This window comes from Lycium barbarum, chromosome 9 (genome assembly GCF_019175385.1).
Source record: "Lycium barbarum isolate Lr01 chromosome 9, ASM1917538v2, whole genome shotgun sequence".
Classification (NCBI taxonomy): domain Eukaryota; kingdom Viridiplantae; phylum Streptophyta; class Magnoliopsida; order Solanales; family Solanaceae; genus Lycium; species Lycium barbarum.
Genome location: NC_083345.1, coordinates 63,476,521 through 63,497,104, shown reverse-complemented (window position 1 = coordinate 63,497,104; position 20,584 = coordinate 63,476,521). Strand labels below are relative to the sequence as shown.

The following is a 20,584-nucleotide window of genomic DNA, read 5'->3' as shown; positions in this document are numbered from 1 at the left end:
TGCCGAGAGTTACACGGGCTCGTGCTCAGATTATGCCCGGTGTTGTGTTGCAGTCAGAGGGTTCAGCCACACCACCGCCGGAGGAGCCTGGAGCAGGCCCATCATTAGCTCCAGAGGCTCCAGCGCCCGAGCCTCCAGCTCCTCAGCCCGGGGCGGAGGATAGGACGTTGAGGGAGGCGGTACAGTTACTGACGACTTTGGTAGTGGGACAGGCCCGCAGGCGCGGGTGGAGAGGTGATGATGATGATGACAGGCGTGATAGCCTGAGGGTTCGTGATTTTCTGACATGCGGTCCCCCAGAGTTTTTCGGGTCTAAGCCCGATGAGGACCCCCAGGACTTCATTCGGGGGATGAGGCGCTCATTGGGACTGGTCAGGGCTTCAGAGACCTAGTCCGTTGAGTTAGCCTCGCACAGATTACGAGATGTTGCTGCTAATTGGTATGAGTCCTGGGAGCTGTCCAGAGGTGAGGGTGCTCCCCCAGCTACTAGGGATGAGTTTGTGGCCACTTTTCTCCGTCACTTTTTTCCCCCGGAGTTACGGCGGGCGCAGGTTGATAGGTTTTGCAGTTGCGGCAGAGGGGTCTGAGTGTTCGTGAGTATAATTTGGAGTTTGATTCTTTGGCTGACCGGATGCACCGGTACGTGATGCGATTGGACCGCTACTTGGTTGACAGCTGTATGGCGATGGCCTCGTAGACTGATATGGACATCGCTCGGTTACAGGCCTACGCGCAGGGTATGGAGGACCGACGCAGAGAGGACCGGTCGGGCAGAGATCGTGATAGGAGGCCGCCCAAAAGGGCCAGATCCGCGGGGTCACAGCAGTCACGTAGATATCCTCCTCCGTCAGGCCAGGGTACACAGTCCGCCGGTAGACGATTTGACAGTGCAGGACCATCTGGGGCCGGTCAGAGTTCCAGAGTATCAGGTTCGCAGACGATCAGGGGTTCCAGCCAGTCCAGACCACCCAGGCCCCGTTGTTCTTATTGTGGGAGATCGCATCCGGGGGAGTGCTACCGAGCCACCGGAGCTTGTTTTTCCTGCGGCCGTCAGGGCCATATTATGCGAGATCGTCCGATGGCGAGTGGTTCTGGTAGCACAGTTCAACCGACGAGATCAGCCGCTGGTTCATCTTCTACTCGCACAACTATGCACCCCGCAGGGCGGGGTTTGCCGGCACCGGCAGGCCGCGGTCGAGGTCGTGGCAGTATTTCAGATTCTAGCGGTCCTTCGAACCGCATATATGCATTGGCTAGCCGCCAGGATCAGGAGGCTTCGCCAAATGTTGTTACAGGTACATTACTGGTTTTCTCCCGATCTATATATACATTGATTGATCCTGGTTCTACCTTATCACATATCTCCCTGCTCGTTGCTAGTAAAATTGGAATAATACCAGAACCTAAAGAACCATTTGAAGTGGCTACACCAGTTGGGGATTTTATTATAGCGAGGCAGGTATATAAAGATTGTTGTGTTATCATATGTGATCGTTGCACTAAAGCTGATTTGGTAGAGTTAGACATGTTGGAATTTGATGTCATTATGGGTATGGACTGGTTAGCTTCCTGCTATGCTAATGTTGATTGCCAGAAAAAGGTAGTTCGTTTCCAGTTCCCAGGGGAACCAGTCATAGAGTGGTCGGGGAGTACAGCGTCGCCGAGGGGTAAGTTTATTTCATCCTCAAGGCTAAGAAGATGATTCAGAAAGGTTATATCTATCATTTGGTCCGGGTGCACGATACTAAGGCCGAGACACCTACGCTCCAGTCAGTTTCAGTTGTCAATGAATTCTCAGATGTATCCCAGATGAGCTTCTAGGTATTCCCCCTGAATGGGAGATAGACTTCACTAAAGATTTGTTGCCAGATACGCAGCCCATATCTATTCCTCCGTACAGAATGGCACCGGCAGAACTAAAAGAATTGAAGGAGCAGCTAAAAGATCTATTAGACAAAGGCTTCATCAGACCCAGTACATCACCCTGGGGGGCGCCGGTATTATTTGTCAGAAAGAAAGATGGGTCACTGCGAATGTGTATTGATTATCGACAGCTGAATAAGGTGACTATAAAGAACAAATACCCCCTTCCCCGGATTGATGATTTATTTGATCAGTTGCAGGGTGCCAAATATTTTTCGAAGATAGATTTACGTTCGGGCTACCATCAGGTACGGGTACGAGAGTCAGATATTCCAAAGACTGCTTTCAGGACCCGGTACGGGCATTATGAATTCAGAGTGATGTCTTTTGGGCTGACTAATGCTCCAGCGGTATTTATGGATTTGATGAATCGAGTATTCCGGCCGTTTTTTGATATGTTCGTGATTGTATTTATCGATGATATTTTGGTTTATTCGCGATCAGCAGAGGAGCATTCAGATCATCTGAGAACAGTACTTGGCACACTACGGCAACAAAAATTATATGCTAAATTTTCCAAATGTGAATTCTGGTTGACCTCAGTGGCATTCTTGGGGCATATTGTCGGAGCAGATGGTATTCGGGTCGATACGCAGAAGATTGAAGCTGTACAGAATTGGCCTAGGCCTACTACACCTACAGAGGTACGCAGTTTTCTGGGGTTGGCCGGTTATTACAGAAGGTTTGTGGAGAATTTCGCTTCTATTGCGGCACCATTAACAAAGTTAACTCAGAAGGCAGCGAAATTTCAGTGGACTGATGCCTGTGAGCGGAGCTTTTAGATGTTGAAGGAAAAATTAATTACAGCTCCAGTTTTAGCTCTTCCAGAAGGATCAAACGGGTACGTTGTTTATTGCGATGCCTCTGGTATTGGGATAGGTTGTGTGTTGATGCAGCACAGTCGAGTCATAGTCTATGCTTCCTGGCTGCTCAGGTCGCATGAGAGAAATTATCCCACTCATGACCTGGAATTGGCCGCGGTCATTCATGCTTAGAAGATTCGGCGGCATTACTTATATGGGGTCCACGTTGATATCTATACGGACCACAAGAGCCTCTAGTATATCTTTAAGCAGAAGGAGCTGAATTTGCGGCAGAGAAGATGGCTTGAATTGTTGAAAGATTACGACGTCGATATTTTGTATCATCCGGGGAAAGCCAATGTGGTGGCTGATGCACTGAGCCGCAAGTCCATGGGCAGTTTGACTGATGTACAGCCTGATAAGAAAGAATTGGTTCGTGAGATTCATCAGTTAGCCAGCCTTGGAGTTCATTAAGCAGATTCTGGAGATGCTGGGGTTTCGGTTCGGTAGGTTGCTGAATCATCCATTATGAAAGAGGTTAAGCAGCGTCAGTTCGAAGATCCTGTCTTGGCACAGTATAGAAATATGGCCCTTAATAAAGAAAAGACTCCATTTGAAATTTCGTCTGAAGGGGTATTACTATACAGAGGCAGATTATGTGTACCGGATGTTGTAGGGTTACGACGACAAATTGTGGGCGAAGCACATAACGCTCGGTATTCTATCCATCCTGGGTCTACTAAGACGTACCATGATCTTAAATGTTTATACTGGTGGGACGGCATGAAAAGGGATATTGCAGAGTTCGTTGGCCAGTGTCCAAACTGTCAGCAAGTCAAGATCGAACATCAGAAGCCCGGCGGATTACTACAAGAAATGGAAATTCCAGCTTGGAAATAGGAGATGATTAATATGGATTTCGTTGTTGGGTTGCCGCGCACTCCACGCAGGTATGATTCTATTTGGGTTATTGTTGACAGATTGACGAAATCAGCCCATTTTCTTCCGGTCAGGACCACTTATTCGGTTGAGGACTATGCCAGATTGTATCTTAAATAAATAGTAAGACTTCACGGGGTTCCTGTATCTATTATCACTGACAGAGGTGCCCAGTTCACAGCGAATTTCTGGAGATCATTCCAAGAAGGATTGGGGACTCAGGTGAGCCTTAGTACAGCATTTCATCCTCAGTCCGATGGGCAGGCCGAGCGCACCATTCAGACATTGGAAGATATGTTGCGGGCCTGTGTTATTGATTTCAGAGGCAGTTGGGACGATCATTTGCCGCTTGTTGAATTTGCTTATAATAATAGTTATCATTCCAGCATACAGATGGCGCCGTACGAAGCCCTATATGGTAGGAAATGCAGATCTCCGATCGGTTGGTTCTACGTGGGCGAAACTAAATTAGTTGGTCCAGATGTGGTCCAGCAGGCAGTCGATAAAGTTAAACTGATTAGAGAGCGACTATTAGTGGCCCAGAGTCGACTGAAATCTTATGCTGATAAACGGCGTCGACCGTTAGAGTTTCAGATTGGCGACTGGATATTTCTAAAGGTGTCGCCCATGAAGGGCGTGATGAGATTTGGCAAAAAGGGGAAGCTCAGTCCGCGATACATTGGGCCTTACCAGATTATCCGGAAGATTGAGAACGTCGCTTATGAGTTGGACCTACCATCAGATCTAGAGGCTGTACACCCGGTATTCCATGTATCCATGCTCCGAAAATGTACTGGTGATCCTGACAGAATATTTCCAGTAAATGATATTCAGGTAACGGAGGACTTGTCTTATGAAGAGCAACCTGTAGCTGTTCTGGATCGTCAGGTGAGGAGACTGCGCACCAAAGAAGTGCCTTCTGTTTAAGTCCTGTGGCAGAACAACAACCGGGAAGAAATGACCTGGGAGGCGGAGGATGAGATGAAGAAGAAGTATCCCCACTTGTTTCCTACGCCCACAGGTAATTGACAAATGACTTATGTATGGTATTTATAAAGAGAGTATCCCACCCATGTTCATAAGACCCTATAAGACTAATTTAACATTCGAGGACGAATGTTCTAAAGGGGGGGAGAATGTTATATCTCGTGTTTTTGCGCACTTGAAAAATTTGGAATAATCTTGTCATGTATGAAATGAGACTATGTTTTCATTTTATTCAACATATGAGTTGTTCATGAAAGAAAAATATTAGTGAGGAAGTGTTGAGGAAGGCTAGGGGTAAAATTGGGATTTTGGAAAATTAGTTCGGGAATTACTGTTGCATCCCGCGTTTTCACAAGTTGGAAAGCGTACGAGTTCAATGACATTAGTAACGGAATAAGTTTGATGAATTTTGAAACTGTTATATATGGTCTTGATATGGTATTTTCTTTTAAGTAAACCCCTTTTAGTAGATATTTGATAAGCATGATTTTCTATAGTTATTACTGTTACTACTTCTGGGATACATTTTTAATTATGTGTGCGGTATGAGGACATTTAGAAAATGAGATTTTATTTGTTATGGGTACATAAATTATTTTCTCTTATGAAAAGCTATCTTTTTCCATTATGAGAATTGATAGTACAATAATTTGCACTCTTGATGTTAGGTTGAGGAAAGATTATCATTTGACGAACATGATTTCAAGATGTATTAATTTTTGTGAAATACGTGTATGTCTTAAGTTGATATGATATTTCAATAACAAAAGTTTTGGAAGCTTATGTATTTCAAAGAAATATTAAAATATTAGTGTATGAGATTATATCTTATGATTTTACTTTTTATATTAAAATAATTGGAGGGATGGCATATTATCCACGTTACCACATGGATTTTGGACATGTATTAGACATTATCATTACCTATTCATTCTTTATAATTAAGAAATTTGGCCAGCAATAATTTTTTTCTGATGAGTTTTCATCTGACTCCATAACATCCCGCATTTTTGTATTAGGAAAATTGGACCGTCCAACGTAAGTAAATTTATCCAAGCACGGAGGATTTAGTCATATTCAAGTATGGGAATCAAGAAATCAATGTGTAAAAGGAATGAAGTCCCGAAATTATTTAAGACTCGAAAGTGAATGACAGTGATTGAAAATAATATTTTGTGTGTACAAAAAGGGACTGTGGACTACTGCTATGTCACATGATCATGACAATGAATATGGAGTGTATTAAAAATGATTACTTTTTAAATGAATTGAGATCAAGAAATTAATTCTGTGTTTAATTGGTTAGATTGGGAATTGTGGAAAATGATAAGAAATTAGGATTTTTGGATAATTATTACATGGACACATATCCTGGACACTTGGAAGAAGGCTATTTAAATATGTTATACATAAATGATGTGGTGGCTAATCTGATAAGTATTAAAAGAGATGGGCCAAGTGAATGGCATGTGTAAAATGGCAAGGTACAAATATATATTTGTTGGTCACTTCTTTGACAATCCATTTGATGAAACATGAGCAGCAACTCACGTTTTGCAATATCCCCTGCAATATCCCCTATAACTCACGTTTTGCAATATCCGCAATATCCCCTATAACTCACGTTTTGCAATATCCCCCATAATTTTAGTATACCATAATTTATATAGCAGCCCTTTATTGAGGCTATATATATTCTTTCTAAGGCATTTATTAGATGAAGACTTTACATCAACTTTTTAATTGTGGGAAGGCCATACACGTATTGGTAATCATCCTAATTGGAGAAATTCCATACAAGGAAATTGGCAGTAACGTTTGAGGAAAAAAAAAATTTACGCTGAAGCAAAAATGCGAAGAACGACATAAGGTGGAAGCGTCGGTTTTCTCCGGGTAATAGCAAATCAGAAATTTCTTCAAAGCAAAGTAAGGTGGAAGAAGATTATTTTTTTGCCATATTAGGTAAGAACTATTCTCTCCTCGGTATATTTTTTTGCCAAATTTATTAAGGTAAGGTTTAATATTTTCTACATATTTTAGAAGATGATTAGTCTTTGTATGAATTAGTGGATGTGAAAGAGATTGCAAGAGTTGTGTATGTTGATATGGAAGTGGAGTTTGAGCCGTATGGGGCCAATTTAAACTAGCTATGGTAAATTAAGTTTAATTAGTGGTATGGTTGTTGTTATGATGGATTATATGGCGAAAGGATTAGAAAGTTAAAGTTGAAATTTTGTTGATATGAATATGTTGTTATTTTCGTTGAATTGAAGGAATTGAAGATATGATTGTATCCATATGTTGTTGTTGGTATGTCTGTGTCAACAGGAGAGCAATTGGAAATTTGGGATAGGCGAATGTATAGGGGAAGTGCTGCTGGATTTCGCTAGATTTTTAGATAATAGAAAACCCTAAACGATGATATATAAGCTAAAATATAGGTTCAATAAGAAATGGGTTATAGAATTATGGACTAGAAAATATAGTTACTAACGATAACTTTACTTTTATATAAATAGGCTAAAAGAGCGACGAGACGAACGGGTTACGAATAGCCGCTAACAGGTATGTAAAGCAACCTCCTTTCTTTTTGGCATGTCTTAGTTTTCATAGGCTAAATTAGAGCCTTAAGGAAAATTCTAAATCCGAAATCCGAGCATGTTATGATCCGTATATGTTCTTTGGCACTCTTATGTATGATCTGATGAAATATGAACCTTTATGTATTTGAAAAATCGCTTTTCGAACTTTGCGCAAAAAGGTTTCTCTTTAAGGAACTTCGAAATATCCGAATGCCATATCTTTCACATAAATGCTCGGATTGCTCCAATATATTTTTATAAAAGTTTGCATTACGTATAACGAGTATGCTTTCCATAAGCGGGCCCGACTTGGGTAAATTCCCATCCGTGGGTCCCGCGACTTCCTTTTATGAAATTCGGGAGATTTTGAAAGAATTTGTTAAGACTATTATTCAATTTTCAAATATGATCGTTTTGCTTATGTTTGAATTTATGATATTGATTTTATGCATATGACTACTCACGACTCTATTCGTGCATTTTGTTATTCCCTTCGCCGAGTCCCGGGCCGGTTCTGTTATCGTGCGCGCTTTGATATACTCCGGAGTTATGCTGTGTTTATGGTTCACCGAGCTACTCGCAAAAGAGGGTCGGGTTCCACATATATTTGGTGTTATGCTGTGTATGGCATTATGTTGTGATGTGATATGTGACGGGGATACGGAGATTTGAAACATTCTGGTGTTATGCTGTGTTATGGCGCCATCGACGGGCGGGCGACCATATTCTTCTGTACCCTACGCATAACTTACATATTTTTGAAAGTAAACAAATTTTGATATGTTGGATTTACATTTATGTTCTGTATTACTATTTCGTTTATGTCTCAGATTTGTTTCTGTATTTTCTGCTTTGCATACTCAGTACATATTTCGTACTGACCCCCCTTTCTTCGGGGGGCTACGTTTCATGCCCGCAGGTACAGATGCACAGTTTGGTGATCCACCAGTTTAGGACACCCTCTTCTGCCGTTTGGAGTGCTCCTCTTATTCCGGAGCCTACATTTTGGTATATATACTTGTTTGATGCATATGTATATATTTGTTCTGGGGTACGGCGGGGCACTGTTCCGCCATATGATCCGTTTGGTCTATTTAGAGGTCTGTAGACGTATTTGTGGGTGTGTGTGCCTACTTCTGTACAAATGTGTTTGTATGACCCTGTTCGTTATGGCAGCCTAGTCGGCGTGCACTTTGTATATGTTTTGGGCCGTTGCGCCATCTGTTAGCCTTGTCGGCTTTTGATACATCTGTTAGCCTTGTCGGCTTTTGATACTTTTGATAGCCTTGTCGGCTTTTGATACATTTGATAGCCTTGCCGGCTTTTCGATATAAGTATATGTATATGTTTGCGCTGAAATGTGTCCGATACAGTTTGACATAGTTTGAGACGGCATATAGTGTTTATGGCCGTATATGCTATTTGGATGTGATCAGATATGGATAGGTATGTCAGGGTGCCCAAGTAGGGCGCCAGTCACGGCCTACGGGGTTGGGTCGTGACAGAAGTGGTATCAGAGCGGTTTGTCCTCGGAATGTCTACAGGCCGTGTCTAGTAGAGTCTTGTTTATCGGTGTGTGGTGCACCACATCTATAAACAGGAGGCTACAGGACATTTAGGATGTTACCTTTCTTTCATATCTCAGATCGTGCGATAGAGCCCAGCCATAGGAAATGAAATTCCTTTTACTAACCTTTAATTTCAGCTGAAGAACGACATCTACGGAAGAAGTGACCGACGACATTGGAAACTACACATTACGCAGGTAAGCAATGGTGCGAAAGAGGCATGTCGGATAAGGTAAGAATATTGGAATATGATTGAAATGTAAAGTTGAAGGATGAAAAGAATGTGGACAGGAAGGTATAATATGACAGATCGTTAAAGGATCATGTACGCCTCAAGGTGTAATATGTGAGGTAAGTCCCGATACCCTTATACGTGTTCTGGAAATTGGGAGCCCTGTGTGGCTATGGTATGATACGATATATGCGTATATGTGTTGGCCCTGTGAGGCATTGTTGGTATTTCCTGCGTGCAGGTTTTGAGATAAAAAGAAATACAGAGAAAAGTCGGTCAAAATTTTCCTAGAAATTAATTACGGGGGTGAATGATTATGATTGGATTATTATGAAAGAAAGGAAGTGGAAAAATGTTGCAAACCATGTCAGACTTAATACCATTATTGAGCAAGAAAAAGGATAGATGAGTCCGAGTTTCAAGAAGGATCATATCAAGAAAGTGATTCACTTATATCTTTTGAAAGGATATTCCTGAGGAATCAAGGGAGTATTGCGACCAAAAGTCATTACTAAGAAGGAAACTCGTTTTCAACTATTTAAAAGAAATGTTATTAATAGATGTCAAGTGGAGAATGACATTAGGCTAAATAAAGAGAGGTACATCGTGATAGATAAGTTCGAGTTACAATTGATTTGTTATGAGATCACCATAACCGGTATGCTTATACGCGACTAGTTTAACATTCGAGGACGAATGTTCTAAAGGGGGGAAGGATGTTGCATCCCGCATTTTTCACAAGTTGGAAAGCGTACGAGTTCAATGACATTAGTAACGGAATAAGTTTGATGAATTTTGAAACTGTTATATATGGTCTTGATATGGTATTTTCTTTTAAGTAAACCCCTTTTAGTAGATATTTGATAAGCATGATTTTCTATAGTTATTACTGTTACTACTTCTGTGATACATTTTTAATTATGTGTGCGGTATGAGGACATTTAGAAAATGAGATTTTATTTGTTATGGGTACATAAATTATTTTCTCTTATGAAAAGCTATCTTTTTCCATTATGAGAATTGATAGTACAATAATTTGTACTCTTGATGTTAGGTTGAGGAAAGATTATCATTTGACGAACATGATTTCTAGATGTATTAGTTTTTGTGAAATACGTGTATGTCTTAAGTTGATATGATATTTCAATAACAAAAGTTTTGGAAGCTTATGTATTTCAAAGAAATATTAAAATATTAGTGTATGAGATTATATCTTATGATTTTACTTTTTATATTAAAATAATTGGAGGGGTGGCATATTATCCACGTTACCACATGGATTTTGGACATGTATTAGACATTATCATTACCTATTCATTCTTTATAATTAAGAAATTTGGCCAGCAATAATTTTTTTCTGATGAGTTTTCATCTGACTCCATAACATCCCGCATTTTTGTATTAGGAAAATTGGACCGTCCAACGTAAGTAAATTTATCCAAGCACGGAGGATTTAGTCATATTCAAGTATGGGAATCAAGAAATCAATGTGTAAAAGGAATGAAGTCCCGAAATTATTTAAGACTCGAAAGTGAATGACAGTGATTGAAAATAATATTTTGTGTGTACAAAAAGGGACTGTGGACTACTGCTATGTCACATGATCATGACAATGAATATGGAGTGTATTAAAAATGATTACTTTTTAAATGAATTGAGATCAAGAAATTAATTCTGTGTTTAATTGGTTAGATTGGGAATTGTGGAAAATGATAAGAAATTAGGATTTTTGGATAATTATTACATGGACACATATCCTGGACACTTGGAAGAAGGCTATTTAAATATGTTATACATAAATGATGTGGTGGCTAATCTGATAAGTATTAAAAGAGATGGGCCAAGTGAATGGCATGTGTAAAATGGCAAGGTACAAATATATATTTGTTGGTCACTTCTTTGACAATCCATTTGATGAAACATGAGCAGCAACTCACGTTTTGCAATATCCCCTGCAATATCCCCTATAACTCACGTTTTGCAATATCCGCTATATCCCCTATAACTCACGTTTTGCAATATCCCCCATAATTTTAGTATACCATAATTTATATAGCAGCCCTTTATTGAGGCTATATATATTCTTTCTAAGGCATTTATTAGATGAAGACTTTACATCAACTTTTTAATTGTGGGAAGGCCATACACGTATTGGTAATCATCCTAATTGGAGAAATTCCATACAAGGAAATTGGCAGTAACGTTTGAGGAAAAAAAAAATTTACGCTGAAGCAAAAATGCGAAGAACGACATAAGGTGGAAGCGTCGGTTTTCTCCGGGTAATAGCAAATCAGAAATTTCTTCAAAGCAAAGTAAGGTGGAAGAAGATTATTTTTTTGCCATATTAGGTAAGAACTATTCTCTCCTCGGTATATTTTTTTGCCAAATTTATTAAGGTAAGGTTTAATATTTTCTACATATTTTAGAAGATGATTAGTCTTTGTATGAATTAGTGGATGTGAAAGAGATTGCAAGAGTTGTGTATGTTGATATGGAAGTGGAGTTTGAGCCGTATGGGGCCAATTTAAACTAGCTATGGTAAATTAAGTTTAATTAGTGGTATGGTTGTTGTTATGATGGATTATATGGCGAAAGGATTAGAAAGTTAAAGTTGAAATTTTGTTGATATGAATATGTTGTTATTTTCGTTGAATTGAAGGAATTGAAGATATGATTGTATCCATATGTTGTTGTTGGTATGTCTGTGTCAACAGGAGAGCAATTGGAAATTTGGGATAGGCGAATGTATAGGGGAAGTGCTGCTGGATTTCGCTAGATTTTTAGATAATAGAAAACCCTAAACGATGATATATAAGCTAAAATATAGGTTCAATAAGAAATGGGTTATAGAATTATGGACTAGAAAATATAGTTACTAACGATAACTTTACTTTTATATAAATAGGCTAAAAGAGCGACGAGACGAACGGGTTACGAATAGCCGCTAACAGGTATGTAAAGCAACCTCCTTTCTTTTTGGCATGTCTTAGTTTTCATAGGCTAAATTAGAGCCTTAAGGAAAATTCTAAATCCGAAATCCGAGCATGTTATGATCCGTATATGTTCTTTGGCACTCTTATGTATGATCTGATGAAATATGAACCTTTATGTATTTGAAAAATCGCTTTTCGAACTTTGCGCAAAAAGGTTTCTCTTTAAGGAACTTCGAAATATCCGAATGCCATATCTTTCACATAAATGCTCGGATTGCTCCAATATATTTTTATAAAAGTTTGCATTACGTATAACGAGTATGCTTTCCATAAGCGGGCCCGACTTGGGTAAATTCCCATCCGTGGGTCCCGCGACTTCCTTTTATGAAATTCGGGAGATTTTGAAAGAATTTGTTAAGACTATTATTCAATTTTCAAATATGATCGTTTTGCTTATGTTTGAATTTATGATATTGATTTTATGCATATGACTACTCACGACTCTATTCGTGCATTTTGTTATTCCCTTCGCCGAGTCCCGGGCCGGTTCTGTTATCGTGCGCGCTTTGATATACTCCGGAGTTATGCTGTGTTTATGGTTCACCGAGCTACTCGCAAAAGAGGGTCGGGTTCCACATATATTTGGTGTTATGCTGTGTATGACATTATGTTGTGATGTGATATGTGACGGGGATACGGAGATTTGAAACATTCTGGTGTTATGCTGTGTTATGGCGCCATCGACGGGCGGGCGACCATATTCTTCTGTACCCTACGCATAACTTACATATTTTTGAAAGTAAACAAATTTTGATATGTTGGATTTACATTTATGTTCTGTATTACTATTTCGTTTATGTCTCAGATTTGTTTCTGTATTTTCTGCTTTGCATACTCAGTACATATTTCGTACTGACCCCCCTTTCTTCGGGGGGCTACGTTTCATGCCCGCAGGTACAGATGCACAGTTTGGTGATCCACCAGTTTAGGACACCCTCTTCTGCCGTTTGGAGTGCTCCTCTTATTCCGGAGCCTACATTTTGGTATATATACTTGTTTGATGCATATGTATATATTTGTTCTGGGGTACGGCGGGGCACTGTTCCGCCATATGATCCGTTTGGTCTATTTAGAGGTCTGTAGACGTATTTGTGGGTGTGTGTGCCTACTTCTGTACAAATGTGTTTGTATGACCCTGTTCGTTATGGCAGCCTAGTCGGCGTGCACTTTGTATATGTTTTGGGCCGTTGCGCCATCTGTTAGCCTTGTCGGCTTTTGATACATCTGTTAGCCTTGTCGGCTTTTGATACTTTTGATAGCCTTGTCGGCTTTTGATACATTTGATAGCCTTGCCGGCTTTTCGATATAAGTATATGTATATGTTTGCGCTGAAATGTGTCCGATACAGTTTGACATAGTTTGAGACGGCATATAGTGTTTATGGCCGTATATGCTATTTGGATGTGATCAGATATGGATAGGTATGTCAGGGTGCCCAAGTAGGGCGCCAGTCACGGCCTACGGGGTTGGGTCGTGACAGAAGTGGTATCAGAGCGGTTTGTCCTCGGAATGTCTACAGGCCGTGTCTAGTAGAGTCTTGTTTATCGGTGTGTGGTGCACCACATCTATAAACAGGAGGCTACAGGACATTTAGGATGTTACCTTTCTTTCATATCTCAGATCGTGCGATAGAGCCCAGCCATAGGAAATGAAATTCCTTTTACTAACCTTTAATTTCAGCTGAAGAACGACATCTACGGAAGAAGTGACCGACGACATTGGAAACTACACATTACGCAGGTAAGCAATGGTGCGAAAGAGGCATGTCGGATAAGGTAAGAATATTGGAATATGATTGAAATGTAAAGTTGAAGGATGAAAAGAATGTGGACAGGAAGGTATAATATGACAGATCGTTAAAGGATCATGTACGCCTCAAGGTGTAATATGTGAGGTAAGTCCCGATACCCTTATACGTGTTCTGGAAATTGGGAGCCCTGTGTGGCTATGGTATGATACGATATATGCGTATATGTGTTGGCCCTGTGAGGCATTGTTGGTATTTCCTGCGTGCAGGTTTTGAGATAAAAAGAAATACAGAGAAAAGTCGGTCAAAATTTTCCTAGAAATTAATTACGGGGGTGAATGATTATGATTGGATTATTATGAAAGAAAGGAAGTGGAAAAATGTTGCAAACCATGTCAGACTTAATACCATTATTGAGCAAGAAAAAGGATAGATGAGTCCGAGTTTCAAGAAGGATCATATCAAGAAAGTGATTCACTTATATCTTTTGAAAGGATATTCCTGAGGAATCAAGGGAGTATTGCGACCAAAAGTCATTACTAAGAAGGAAACTCGTTTTCAACTATTTAAAAGAAATGTTATTAATAGATGTCAAGTGGAGAATGACATTAGGCTAAATAAAGAGAGGTACATCGTGATAGATAAGTTCGAGTTACAATTGATTTGTTATGAGATCACCATAACCGGTATGCTTATACGCGACTAGTTTAACATTCGAGGACGAATGTTCTAAAGGGGGGAAGGATGTTGCATCCCGCATTTTTCACAAGTTGGAAAGCGTACGAGTTCAATGACATTAGTAACGGAATAAGTTTGATGAATTTTGAAACTGTTATATATGGTCTTGATATGGTATTTTCTTTTAAGTAAACCCCTTTTAGTAGATATTTGATAAGCATGATTTTCTATAGTTATTACTGTTACTACTTCTGTGATACATTTTTAATTATGTGTGCGGTATGAGGACATTTAGAAAATGAGATTTTATTTGTTATGGGTACATAAATTATTTTCTCTTATGAAAAGCTATCTTTTTCCATTATGAGAATTGATAGTACAATAATTTGTACTCTTGATGTTAGGTTGAGGAAAGATTATCATTTGACGAACATGATTTCTAGATGTATTAGTTTTTGTGAAATACGTGTATGTCTTAAGTTGATATGATATTTCAATAACAAAAGTTTTGGAAGCTTATGTATTTCAAAGAAATATTAAAATATTAGTGTATGAGATTATATCTTATGATTTTACTTTTTATATTAAAATAATTGGAGGGGTGGCATATTATCCACGTTACCACATGGATTTTGGACATGTATTAGACATTATCATTACCTATTCATTCTTTATAATTAAGAAATTTGGCCAGCAATAATTTTTTTCTGATGAGTTTTCATCTGACTCCATAACATCCCGCATTTTTGTATTAGGAAAATTGGACCGTCCAACGTAAGTAAATTTATCCAAGCACGGAGGATTTAGTCATATTCAAGTATGGGAATCAAGAAATCAATGTGTAAAAGGAATGAAGTCCCGAAATTATTTTAGACTCGAAAGTGAATGACAGTGATTGAAAATAATATTTTGTGTGTACAAAAAGGGACTGTGGACTACTGCTATGTCACATGATCATGACAATGAATATGGAGTGTATTAAAAATGATTACTTTTTAAATGAATTGAGATCAAGAAATTAATTCTGTGTTTAATTGGTCAGATTGGGAATTGTGGAAAATGATAAGAAATTAAGATTTTTGGATAATTATTACATGGACACATGTCCTGGACACTTGGAAGAAGGCTATTTAAATATGTTATACATAAATGATGTGGTGGCTAATCTGATAAATATCAAAAGAGATGGGCCAAGTGAATGCCATGTGTAAAATGGCAAGGTACAAATATATATTTGTTGGTCACTTCTTTGACAATCCATTTGATGAAACATGAGCAGCAACTCACGTTTTGCAATATCCCCTATATCTCACGTTTTGCAATATCCCCCATAATTTTAGTATACCATAATTTATATAGCAGCCCTTTATGGAGGCTATATATATTCTTTCTAAGGCATTTATTAGATGAAGACTTTACATCAACTTTTTAATTGTGGGAAGGCCATACACGTATTGGTAATCATCCTAATTGGAGAAATTCCATACAAGGAAATTGGCAGTAACGTTTGAGGAAAAAAAAAATTATGCTGAAGCAAAAATGCGAAGAACGACATAAAGGTTACCCCGCGTCGGTTTTCTCCGGGTAATAGCAAATCAGAAATTTCTTCAAAGCAAAGTAAGGTGGAAGAAGATTATTTTTTTGCCATATTAGGTAAGAACTATTCTCTCCTCGGTATATTTTTTTGCCAAATTTATTAAGGTAAGGTTTAATATTTTCCTACATATTTTAGAAGATGATTAGTCTTTGTATGAATTAGTGGATGTGAAAGAGATTGCAAGAGTTGTGTATGTTGATATGGAAGTGGAGTTTGAGCCGTATGGGGCCAATTTAAACTAGCTATGGTAAATTAAGTTTAATTAGTGGTATGGTTGTTGTTATCATGGATTATATGGTGAAAGGAATAGAAAGTTAAAGTTGAAATTTTGTTGATATGAATATGTTGTTATTTTCGTTGAATTGAAGGAATTGAAGATATGATTGTATCCATATGTTGTTGTTGGTATGTCTGTGTCAACAGGAGAGCAATTGGAAATTTGGGATAGGCGAATGTATAGCGGAAGTGCTGCCGGATTTCGCTAGATTTTTAGATAATAGAAAACCCTAAACAATGATATATAAACTAAAATATAGGTTCAATAAGAAATGGGTTATAGAATTATGGACTAGAAAATATAGTTACTAACGATAACGTTACTTTTATATAAATAGGCTAAAAGAGCGACGAGACGAACGGGTTACGAATAGCCGCTAACAGGTATGTAAAGCAACCTCCTTTATTTTTGGCATGTCTTAGTTTTCATAGGCTAAATTAGAGCCTTAAGGAAAATTCTAAATCCGAAATCCGAGCATGTTATGATCCGTATATGTTCTTTGGCACTCTTATGTATGATCTGATGAAATATGAACCTTTATGTATTTGAAAAATCGCTTTTCGAACTTTGCGCAAAAAGGTTTCCCTTTAAGGAACTTCGAAATATCCGAATGCCATATCTTTCACATAAATGCTCGGATTGCTCCAATATATTTTTATAAAAGTTTGCATTACGTATAACGAGTATGCTTTCCATAAGCGGGCCCGACTTGGGTAAATTCCCATCCGTGGGTCCCGCGACTTCCTTTTATGAAATTCGGGAGATTTTGAAAGAATTTGTTAAGACTATTATTCAATTTTCAAATATGATCGTTTTGCTTATGTTTGAATTTATGATATTGATTTTATGCATATGACTACTCACGACTCTATTCGTGCATTTTGTTATTCCCTTCGCCGAGTCCCGGGCCGGTTCTGTTATCGTGCGCGCTTTGATATACTCCGGAGTTATGCTGTGTTTATGGTTCACCGAGCTACTCGCAAAAGAGGGTCGGGTTCCACATATATTTGGTGTTATGCTGTGTATGGCGTTATGTTGTGATGTGATATGTGACGGGGATACGGAGATTTGAAACATTCTGGTGTTATGCTGTGTTATGGCGCCATCGACGGGCGGGCGACCATATTCTTCTGTACCCTACGCATGACTTACATATTTTTGAAAGTAAACAAATTTTGATATGTTGGATTTATATTTATGTTCTGTATTACTATTTCGTTTATGTCTCAGATTTGTTTCTGTATTTTCTGCTTTGCATACTCAGTACATATTTCGTACTGACCCCCCTTTCTTCGGGGGGCTGCGTTTCATGCCCGCAGGTACAGATGCACAGTTTGGTGATCCACCAGTTTAGGACACCCTCTTCTGCCGTTTGGAGTGCTCCTCTTATTCCGGAGCCTACATTTTGGTATATATACTTGTTTGATGCATATGTATATATTTGTTCAGGGGTACGGCGGGGCCCTGTTCCGCCATATGATCCGTTTGGTCTGTTTAGAGGTCTGTAGACGTATTTGTGGGTGTGTGTGCCTACTTCTGTACAAATGTGTTTGTATGACCCTGTTCGTTATGGCAGCCTTGTCGGCGTGCACTTTGTATATGTTTTGGGCCGTTGCGCCATCTGTTAGCCTTGTCGGCTTTTGATACATCTGTTAGCCTTGTCGGCTTTTGATACTTTTGATAGCCTTGTCGGCTTTTGATACATTTGATAGCCTTGCCGGCTTTTCGATATAAGTATATGTATATGTTTGCGCTGAAATGTGTCCGATACAGTTTGACATAGTTTGAGACGGCATATAGTGTTTATGGCCGTATATGCTATTTGGATGTGATCAGATATGGATAGGTATGTCAGGGTGCCCAAGTAGGGCGCCAGTCACGGCCTACGGGGTTGGGTCGTGACAGAAGTGGTATCAGAGCGGTTTGTCCTCGGAATGTCTACAGGCCGTGTCTAGTAGAGTCTTGTTTATCGGTGTGTGGTGCACCACATCTATAAACAGGAGGCTACAGGACATTTAGGATGTTACCTTTCTTTCATATCTCAGATCGTGCGATAGAGCCCAGCCATAGGAAATGAAATTCCTTTTACTAACCTTTAATTTCAGCTGAAGAACGACATCTACGGAAGAAGTGACCGACGACATTGGAAACTACACATTACGCAGGTAAGCAATGGTGCGAAAGAGGCATGTCGGATAAGGTAAGAATATTGGAATATGATTGAAATGTAAAGTTGAAGGATGAAAAGAATGTGGACAGGAAGGTATAATATGACAGATCGTTAAAGGATCATGTTCGCCTCAAGGTGTAATATGTGAGGTAAGTCCCGATACCCTTATACGTGTTCTGGAAATTGGGAGCCCTGTGTGGCTATGGTATGATACGATATATGCATATATGTGTTGGCCCTGTGAGGCATTGTTGGTATTTCCTGCGTGCAGGTTTTGAGATAAAAAGAAATACAGAGAAAAGTCGGTCAAAATTTTCCTAGAAATTAATTACGGGGGTGAATGATTATGATTGGATTATTATGAAAGAAAGGAAGTGGAAAAATGTTGCAAACCATGTCAGACTTAATACCATTATTGAGCAAGAAAAAGGATAGATGAGTCCGAGTTTCAAGAAGGATCATATCAAGAAAGTGATTCACTTATATCTTTTGAAAGGATATTCCTGAGGAATCAAGGGAGTATTGCGACCAAAAGTCATTACTAAGAAGGAAACTCGTTTTCAACTATTTAAAAGAAATGTTATTAATAGATGTCAAGTGGAGAATGACATTAGGCTAAATAAAGAGAGGTACATCGTGATAGATAAGTTCGAGTTACAATTGATTTGTTATGAGATCACCATAACCGGTATGCTTATACGCGACTAGTTTAACATTCGAGGACGAATGTTCTAAAGGGGGGAAGGATGTTGCATCCCGCGTTTTCACAAGTTGGAAAGCGTACGAGTTCAATGACATTAGTAACGGAATAAGTTTGATGAATTTTGAAACTGTTATATATGGTCTTGATATGGTATTTTCTTTTAAGTAAACCCCTTTTAGTAGATATTTGATAAGCATGATTTTCTATAGTTATTACTGTTACTACTTCTGTGATACATTTTTAATTATGTGTGCGGTATGAGGACATTTAGAAAATGAGATTTTATTTGTTATGGGTACATAAATTATTTTCTCTTATGAAAAGCTATCTTTTTCCATTATGAGAATTGATAGTACAATAATTTGTACTCTTGATGTTAGGTTGAGGAAAGATTATCATTTGACGAACATGATTTCTAGATGTATTAGTTTTTGTGAAATACGTGTATGTCTTAAGTTGATATGATATTTCAATAACAAAAGTTTTGGAAGCTTATGTATTTCAAAGAAATATTAAAATATTAGTGTATGAGATTATATCTTATGATTTTACTTTTTATATTAAAATAATTGGAGGGGTGGCATATTATCCACGTTACCACATGGATTTTGGACATGTATTAGACATTATCATTACCTATTCATTCTTTATAATTAAGAAATTTGGCCAGCAATAATTTTTTTCTGATGAGTTTTCATCTGACTCCATAACATCCCGCATTTTTGTATTAGGAAAATTGGACCGTCCAACGTAAGTAAATTTATCCAAGCACGGAGGATTTAGTCATATTCAAGTATGGGAATCAAGAAATCAATGTGTAAAAGGAATGAAGTCCCGAAATTATTTAAGACTCGAAAGTGAATGACAGTGATTGAAAATAATATTTTGTGTGTACAAAAAGGGACTGTGGACTACTGCTATGTCACATGATCATGACAATGAATATGGAGTGTATTAAAAATGATTACTTTTTAAATGAATTGAGATCAAGAAATTAATTCTGTGTTTAATTGGTTAGATTGGGAATTGTGGAAAATGATAAGAAATTAAGATTTTTGGATAATTATTACATGGACACATGTCCTGGACACTTGGAAGAAGGCTATTTAAATATGTTATACATAAATGATGTGGTGGCTAATCTGATAAATATCAAAAGAGATGGGCGAAGTGAATGCCATGTGTAAAATGGCAAGGTACAAATATATATTTGTTGGTCACTTCTTTGAAAATCCATTTGATGAAACATGAGCAGCAACTCACGTTTTGCAATATCCCCCATAATTTTAGTATACCATAATTTATATAGCAGCCCTTTATGGAGGCTATATATATTCTTTCTAAGGCATTTATTAGATGAAGACTTTACATCAACTTTTTAATTG

General features: G+C 38.5%; 2 long non-coding RNA genes across 2 annotated transcripts; both read left to right on the top strand.

Annotated features, from left to right (window-relative positions):
• Window positions 1-6,271: 6,271 nt before the first annotated feature.
• On the top strand, window positions 6,272-10,283 carry LOC132608873 (uncharacterized). The gene is made up of 3 exons (XR_009570588.1): window positions 6,272-6,614; window positions 7,172-7,217; window positions 8,154-10,283. It is a non-coding gene; the product is annotated as an uncharacterized LOC132608873 (long non-coding RNA).
• Window positions 10,284-15,732: 5,449 nt separating this feature from the next.
• On the top strand, window positions 15,733-19,355 carry LOC132608872 (uncharacterized). Its single transcript, XR_009570587.1, has 3 exons — window positions 15,733-16,105; window positions 16,664-16,709; window positions 17,646-19,355. It is a non-coding gene; the product is annotated as an uncharacterized LOC132608872 (long non-coding RNA).
• The last annotated feature ends 1,229 nt before the right edge of the window (window positions 19,356-20,584 follow it).